Consider the following 9,185-nt stretch of genomic DNA (forward strand, 5'->3'; position numbering starts at 1 on the left):
CTGCACACACACAATGTCAATTCAAACTGTCACCAATTCCAATCAAATACGATAATTCAAAACCCTAGATCTAGGACAATGAGCATTGCGGAGACAAGAACGATGACAAACCTTGTAATCGGGGCTGGAGAGTTAGAGGGCGAGGAACTTGACGGCCTGGAGAGGCGTGGCCGTGGAGGAGTTGATGATGGCTTCATCGGAGTGCTTGAAGGTGATGAATCCGTGGCTTTTTGATTTTCTAGTGGCCTTGTCGAAGATGACAACGGCCTCGTCGAGGTAGCCGAAGGTGGAGAAGATGAAGCGGAGCGAATTGGTGGTGGTGTCCGGCCAAGGCTATGGAAAAAAAGCTTGCGAAGGGTGAGGTCACGGTTGGTGAAGTGGCGGAGGGATTCGAGGATGTCCGGGTGGCCAACGAAGGCGTTTTCGAGGACTTCGACTAGGTGGTAGTGGGACATGGGGTGGAGAAGTTTGCAGAAACCGTCGGGGGATAGGATTGTGAATTAGGAAGGCGGGGCCGTCGAAACGTGGCTGTTCTCATCCGTCTTGTGCTTCTTTGTGAAGTCATGGTTGGTTCTTGGTTGTGTGGAGAGGTTTGAAATTTTGGGGAGGACTGTGGACTGAGACGAGTTTGTGTATAGATTTTGAAGTGATTTAGAGCTAACCTTGATGAGGTCCTCGAGAGCGACTCCAGGGAAGAAGAAGGAATTGGCGCCATTGATGAGCAGTAGAAAGATGGCAAAGATCATGATGAGTGGTCCGGCTTGGATTGGTGAGCCAAATCTGCAATGTTGATGATGGCAGCACAGGGGCGATTGGAGGAGGTGGTAGGTAGTTGAATCATTGGCGCGACTTCCATCTGAATCCAGAGAGACAGTGAGAGGGGTGAAGTCTTCGAAGAAGAGGAAAATAGGTAACAAGGGGTAGTTTGGACATTACCTCCAAACTAAAGGTCAAAGTCTGAAAAGTGGGCCCTCGCGTGAGGGGCCAACTTAGCTTCTGACGTCATCTTTCGAGTCGAATTTGATTTTTGGACCCGTGTGATAGAAAATGGAAGTGCAAGGACCATCATGATTAAAAAAAATCAACGACCAAACTGATGTTTGCCCCAAAGTTGGAGGGGGCAAACTTAATTTAGTCATATTTTGGAAATTATGGTTTCTATTGTTTTGAAAAGTATTGAGATTGGAGTAACATTTTGGGTCTAGTGCAACTCGCTTAATGTTTTAGTCTTGTCACAGACGGTGAGCAAGATTGAGAAATCTTTGAGTAGATTTGTGGAACATTTTGGGTCCAGTGCGACTCGCTTAATGATTTGATCTTCGTCACGGATAGTGAACAAGATCGGGTTACGGATGGTGACAGAGATTGGGTCACAGATGGTGATAAGGATTTGGTCACGGATGGTGACCGTAATCGGTGTAACATTTTTAAATGTTTTGATCTGTGGAGATCGAGGTCTGAAGACCAGATAGGTCTAAAAATCAAATGTCACAGATGGTGACCAAGGCATGTTATCGGGAATCAAGTCTTGGCCGGGTGATTGGTTAATATCATTTAGACCTCTAGTCTGTCTGACAGGGTACTTCATGGGGGTAATTGCGGGTTACCGGAGACTAATGAGTACGTGTTTTAAAAGAGCGTCTTGAGAGTAGTCTTTCTTGTATTGTCCATGAGAGACTTTGACTTTCATATTTGAATTGTTGAGATTTCAATTAATATGATTTGTCACGGAGTGACACATATTTTCTTTTGAGAAAAGGATGTTGAGTTTTGGAAAAGAAAACAATGCGTGAGTTGCTTGCGTGAGTTGTTTCCTCAAGTTAATTTGAGTAGATTTATCGCGATTTGCGTGAGTTGCTTCCTCAAGTAGGTTTGAGTGGATATAACGTGGATTATGTGAATTTGTGATTCGCTTTCGAGCATGAAAAATGATTTCAAACATTACTTGAAGTCGTTTTATTTTGAACTATGATCGTGAAATTGAATGATGATTTGTTCTCTGAGCATATGAATTTTGTCACGAGTGGATTTGCTGAAGCATGCTATTGAATGATGTGAAATTGATAGTTGATGCTGTGATATATGCTTATTGACTGTTAGGTTGAGAGGACTTAAGCATGTGTTTCTGTTACTGGTTTTTGAGTTTACTCATACAAGCTTGCAAAAACTTATTGGGATTGTGGTTGCAACCTGGTGCACTATTCCAAGGTATAGGAGTTTATCCTGCAGGTTAAGGTGTGCATGGTTGAAGCCGTAGAACTTCCCTGTCGTTGCTGTGATACGTTTATTACCTAATTGTGCTACACAATTATTCGTCTTTCCCTGTGTAAAGAGTGTCGTGTATGCAATTACATTGAATTGACGTTTTCAGTTAATGCATGCAGTTACATTGAATTGACGTTTTCAGTTTAATTTGTAAACTTTGCTTAATGTAATATGTGACTCTAAACAACGAGTCTGTATTCACATTGTGGGTTCGGACATCGATGGTTGCCTTTGTTTAAAGAAAAATTTTCACAACTTTTGTATTGATCGATGTCTGATCCATCACGCCCAAAGCATTGTATTTGATTTAATTGTATTATTACTCGTGATTGAAATTTGGGGGGGGGGGGGGGGGGGGGGTGACAATCAAAGTCCGTCTTCATCACCAAAAAATTAGAATCAAAGGAAAAGGAGCCATAGGGAAAACAAGCACTGCCTTTCAAGGGACGACCAGAGAAGAGGGCAAGTCCAGTTTGTTTGAGCGTAGGTGTTAAGTGGCTGCTAGGGTTGGTTAGCCACCCGCGAGAAACCTCTCGTGAGAGAGTCAGAGAGAAAAGCATTCTTAGAAAAAAAATCTGTTTAGTTAGGAGAGAAAACCTACTTTAATTCTATTTAATTAAAATTTCCTTGGTTCTTGATCAGTTTTTTTCCCATCTTTGTCATTAATTACTAAAACGGCCTCATATCACATACATATATATACTAAAATAAATTGAGATTTTAAATTTGGTGCCCCTTGGATATGCAGCCCTGGATTATCGCTAATGCTGCCCAGCTAGGCTGGGCCTGACTGCTCCAAGTGCTATTCATGTGGAAGTCCTAGTGGTGATTGATGATTATGATATATTAATGATTGAATAAGATAAAATAAAAAATTAAAGGAAAATATTGCCTAATGCAATAATTAGTTCACATATTGAACTAAAAACTACATAAGAAAATATTAATACTAGAATTGAATGGGTTTTCGGGCTGGGCTTATAAGGCCAGGCCAGGCGGGCTTTAATAAGCCAGGTTGCGCGCCAAGCCTGGGCTTTGAACCCTCCACCAGCCCTACCTCGTGCCCAACGGGCAGAGCCGAGATGAGTTTTGCTGCAGGCCGGGCCGACCTTTTGCCCACTGAGCCCAGTGAATGCCCATGGGCTTTTGGGTCAGCGCGCCAAATGATGACCCCTGGATGGGAGTTAGGGCATTGAGTTCCACCTTGTGCCTCCCTTGCAAGCATTTAAGCATTTGATTATGAATGATGCAAAACAGTTATCTAACTACCCTCTTAGCATTTGGTTATGACTACTAAGGCTCAAACCCCTTTGATTTTATCAACTCTGCCAGGTTAGGTCTAGAATTAACTACCTAGGGACAAAGTCAATTAATGGTTAGGTCTAAATTCTTTGTCCTAGATGCTTAACTCTTATAGTTTAGTTAACCAAACAAGCAAACCAATCCTATCTCTAAGTGATTTTAGCTCACTACCCTCACATGCATACATGATGTGCTTTCATGCTTCCTTTTGCATAAGGTAATCAATCTCTTAGCAAAAACTTCATGTCATGGCAAACTTATTGACTCAAATTTATTAGGTTTAAGTAAATGCATTCAAATATGGATTTAGCATGTGAGGATTACAACATGAGTTTTTTTATCAATTTGTAAACAAGCAAATTTGGCTAAAACTTTCACCCTAGCCTCAATTAGTTTACTACTCACTCATAACTAGATAAACAAACTTTAACATTTTAAAATACTTCAAGTAAATAAAGAGATAGGGAGTGAAGATTGACTATTGATGATGACAGAAATGATGGTGGAGATGGGTCTCCAATATAATGATGTGGATTAAAGATGACAAAATAGTATGGAAGACAAGTCAATTTTCAAATTTTTGGGCACAATTACATAAGCAAACTGTAACTTAACACAATTACCTAACTAAATTGCGACTTGTCCAATGACTCCAATCATTAGTTTTTTCATTAATTATTTTTTGAATTGAAAAATATGGCTCTAATGAGCTCTATTGTAGGATGATGATTCACTATTTTTTGATGCAAAATTTTTTAGTCCGAAGTATAAACTAAGTTAAACTGTTTTGTTTGAGACATTACATTTGTATAAGGATTTATAATGGTTTTGGCATTGCATCTATTGACAATTGGTTCTAAATTGATTACCCAAAGTATTACGTCATGACGTACATATGAAATGAAAAATTCTAAGGCCTTATGCAAGTTTTTTTTTAATAATTTTTTTTAATATATACTAAGCTGCAAACACATGCTCTGCATGTTTAAGAAATCTCTCGAATAAAAAAAATAGTAAACCCACTTACACATCCCAAGTCAAGGCCTGTGGTGGGCTTTTGGATGTGGGTTTGGGGCAGGGGGTTCATGGGATGGTTGTGAAGATGGGTTTGGCTTCGGATGTGTATGTGGGTTTGGGTTTGTTGGAGATTTAGTTAAGGTGTTTGAGTAGATGAGTGAGAGGAACTTGGTGTCTTGGAATTCAATCATTAGGCTACCAATTCTGGAGGCCTTGTTGTCAGCTGAAGTGGGGTCGAGCTTCCGGCGCAGGCTAGAGTAAAAATGCAGTGGCAGAGGTGATGATAAGTGTAGCGGTGATGGAGATCGGCGGTGGGGGGAGGAGAGGAAGATGGTGATTGGGTTGGAGGGTTTGATTCAACTGGGAAGAAGGGCTGGTGGAGGAGGTGGTGGTGGCGGCTAATCTGGATTTGGAGATGGAGTTTCGAGAGGAGAGAGATTACCGTAGTTTAGCATCCAAATCCAAATGAAATTTGAAATAGCTTTGATATATCCCTGAACAACCCAAATCCAAATTTTAAAAGATGAAGAAGATCTTAATTTTAAATAGCTAGGTTTCTTTGAATTTCATGGTTAGAGAAGTTCTAATGGGGATGCATGACGATTGGATTGGGATATTTTTTTTTTTTGGAGAATGTATTGCATTGGGATTTTTGGAGTAAAAAAGTCCTTCTTGCCCTTATTTTGTGACTCACGTGTGTCGCACGTGGTTAAGATTAACGGAGACGTGACGGAAAATGATCGCAGGTACGACGTTGATACGAAAAATTGAGTCTGGGTATTACTTTGATAATTTTGTAAGGTCGGGTATCATATTGTTATTCACCTAAGTCTCCAGACACAGTTGGTGCAAAAAATCCTAATTAATCACTCTAAATATTATATAATATTTACATATTATTTTTCTTTCCCAAATTTTTTTAACATTAGTAATAGAATCGGTTATAGTTAATGATTCCTATTTCCTTATTACTTATAGATTTTCAAGTCTAATATAGATACGATTTAAAAAATATTTTATCATATCAATAACATGTGTGTGTGTGTGTGTATCGTCAAGTAATGATTCTCAGTATTTTCTGCTATGAACTCGTTTACACAGTCGAATGGGTGACAAGTTTATGAATGATTGCTTGATTTCATATATTGAGAAAGAACGTTTTATTAGTATAGATGATGAGACTATCATGCAACGATTTCAAAATATGAAATTTGGTCGAGCACAATTACTATTGTAATTGATAAAAGTTACATTTAAAAATTTTGTATATTTTTAATTTTTTATATATATTTTTTTGTGCCCTAGTAAATTTAAATTCCTAGCTACTCAACTGATGATAGTGGGTAATTATCTAAATAATTCACTCCCTACAGATAATTGCAGATAATGAGTAGTTATCTGAAGAGAAAGTGGATTGTATTTTTCTATTTTCCCATTTACATTTAATTTTTTCTTGTTTCAGTACTTTGACAATTATGTCTATGTCGAATAAAAGTTGGACTTTGTTTTTTAATATCTTAAGGTTATTTTGGTACATATTTCAGTTTTGACTAACAAAGTATCTTCCCCTCTTAATATTAGTAGACATGAATACCAACGGAATTAGCAATTGATCAATAGCCTACCTAAGCTGTTAGTTGATGTGTGGTCAAGTTAATTTACAGATTTGGTCGAAGGGCTCTTTTCTGATTAAATGAAACAGGCGACTCTAGCGGACTAGCTAGCTTTCGAAAAGGAAATAATATGTCCACTTATAAACTCGTAGCATCTAATACTAGGCAACGCCTACTGCCCCGACCACTGTCCATTCCATTCTAGAATATATAGATGGGTCTGCTTTGGATCAAATAAGTGATAATTCATTACAATTATGGAGGAGATATATGCTAAGTTGCTAACAACCCCACTAGGTTTCTAATCAAAAGCCCACTTGGTTGGGAATCTCATGCTGTGAGGAATTGTACTGCACAAGCTAGAACATCATCATGAGTTTGTAGATACAAATATAATCTCTTGAAAAGCATCAAGTTTTGTTTGAAATTCTCTTATACCCGAACCTTTATGTTGGATTAAGTTTTGTTTTTTAGTTCATATGATTTTGATCGTGTATGTTAACTACATACAAATTAAAACAATCAAACTTTATAAAAACCTAGACATCTGTCCACGCTATGTATTGGCATGACAATTTTGCTTTAGCTCAAATCCGATTAATTAGGAGGGTGTCATTCCCAATTTGCATAAATTTGAGAAAGCTTTCACGTCTCGAGTAGAACTAGCTAGAGGTTCAACTTGTTTCAACTTGATAAATATGCACGAAAATGCTTGGCACGGATGAATTCTTTCCAAAAGCACGTAAGAAGACAACGAAGCCGCCTCAAGTTTACAGCAGACACTTCCACAGTTCCACATATTTTATAATTTATATGATTGCACATATTTTTTTTTTTTTTTTTGAGAAGCATCTTGCACATAATTTCTTGCACATTTGAGTTTTGCATGAAAAACCGCTCATTTTTTAACTCCAAAAATTAGTAACTCTTTTTATTTGGAATGTCAAATCTTTCTTGTCATGTCTATATAATTAACTGTTTTCAAGATCGGTGATATCGGAGCCCAAATCTTTCTTGTCATGTCTATATAATTCACTGTTTTCAAGAGAAGATAGTGGATGCCGAGGTGATAGTGAATCAGTGATTATTAAGGCCATTATCAGGCATTAGCGATTGAAAGCATGTTTGGTTGGAGGTTGATTCATCTCTTGTGTTTTATTTTCTCTGTTCTCCTCACTTAGTTCTCTGACTTGTTTAAGTCTAGTGGAACAATTGTTTACACCGAATTGCTTGAATCCAATTTTGTTTCTCGCATATTTTCAAAGAAGATAATCAAGTTACAGATGTTCTTGTCAATTTCGAATGTTTTGCAATGGAAATTATTCTATGCACCGACGGTACAAATGACTAAATACTTATAAGATGATCTCAACCCTTAATATTTATAATTAATATTTTTATCAATAACCTAAGAGTATATTTAATATAATCTAACCATCTATTTATGTCGGTGCAAGTGCACGTCGGTGTACTGAATCCTCCCCCGTTTTTCAGATAGTCTAGTTTGGTGAGATTTGACACTACCCTTTATTCTTGTGCTTTGTAATAGAAGTTTTTTTGGGTATTCCTAAGAGGTTTGATTTGGTTTCCCTCTTTATATCTCCTATTTTTTTTTTCTTAAATAAGTTTCCTTTATAAATGTTCAAACTTGACTGATTCAGTGACTTTTAGATTCGTTAGTCGACTTTTCCCGCAGATGGTGTGTGCGCTCAATCATATTTCCACTAAAAAGGTGTTCATGTAAATTCTAGCAATGAGGTTAACTATAAGGGCCCCTAGCATTTCACTTCATTAAATTTCGAGAATATAACTCATCATAACCTCATTGGCCAACTTCAAAGTAACGTCCATGCTTTCTGGTTAAATTCATACGCCAAAGTTTTCTGGCTCTAACGTACGAGGAAAAAGAATTACAGAAAGAAAGAAGGGAACGTACTATAGAGGTTAATTTGTTTTCTGTTATAGGGTTCCACCTCACACAATTAGCATAAATTAATTTCCTTTTTACAAATAATATTATACAAAATCATATACTGCTTATAAAAAGAAAAAAAAAGAGCCAAAAAAAAAAAAAAACTAGCTACATACAGTACTAGCATGACACAAACGGGTAGGCTCGTCTACTATCACCGTGATCTTCTTCTCCACCGCCGGAAGTTCACAGGGACATGCAATTGCTATGAACTTTGGCACTTGATCTCCAGGCATCAGTACTGGCAAGCTCTGTAGTTGATTTTGATTTTCCATCTATACAACAAATTAAAAAAGAGAAAAACATCAATTAATCAAACACCAGTAATTTTGCTTATAATTTGTTTGGCTATGAACTTTTCATATAAGCTGGAACAATCAAAAGAGTAAAGAGAATAAGAGTTAAATTCAATTAGTTACCGTTTTTGGACGTGCAGGTTTCTGATCTAAATTTGCTTCTGGGTCTTGATCTTGATCGAGAGAGGATATGAAGAGAGATCGAACTCTGTCCCAGTAGAGGCAGCAGAAGAAGAAGGTGCTGATGCTCAATAGCATGAGAAGAAGAAGAGCCAAACCCAGAGGAAAAGCTAAAGAAGGCCGAGTTGATACTTCATCGTTCTCCATTCTCCTCTCCCTTTCCGATCATCGATCTCGCTGATTAGTTGATTGTCCTAAAAGTTTATATATGGCAAGAGAAAGAGAAAGACTAGCTAGTACTTGTAATTTAAGCGGTGCTTACGATGATATATAGAGGGTGATGGAGATTGAGATAGAGAAAGTGGGTGGGTTTGGTGTGAGTGGAGTAGTGCTCGTACGCTTTACCAGTACTCTATTTTGTAATCCAGGTACGTACGGAAATTAACCGACTCATATCTGCTGGAGCTTATTGTGGGAGAAGAATCAATCGAGTATGTCAAGGCCCACGGTTTTGAAAAGAATGCAATTCATAGATTAAAGAAAGAACTGAGAAAAAGCTTTCTTCTTTCTTTTGGCCACTAATTGGGGAAATTAAAAGAA

At 37.8% G+C, this 9,185-nt stretch overlaps 1 long non-coding RNA gene across 1 annotated transcript; it reads right to left on the reverse strand.

Annotated features, from left to right (window-relative positions):
- Window positions 1-8,137: 8,137 nt before the first annotated feature.
- On the reverse strand, window positions 8,138-9,185 carry LOC112179266. Its single transcript, XR_002927713.2, has 2 exons — window positions 8,589-9,185; window positions 8,138-8,444 (listed from the first exon to the last, which is right to left on the reverse strand). It is a non-coding gene; the product is annotated as an uncharacterized LOC112179266 (long non-coding RNA).

This window comes from Rosa chinensis, chromosome 7 (genome assembly GCF_002994745.2).
Source record: "Rosa chinensis cultivar Old Blush chromosome 7, RchiOBHm-V2, whole genome shotgun sequence".
NCBI lineage: Eukaryota > Viridiplantae > Streptophyta > Magnoliopsida > Rosales > Rosaceae > Rosa > Rosa chinensis.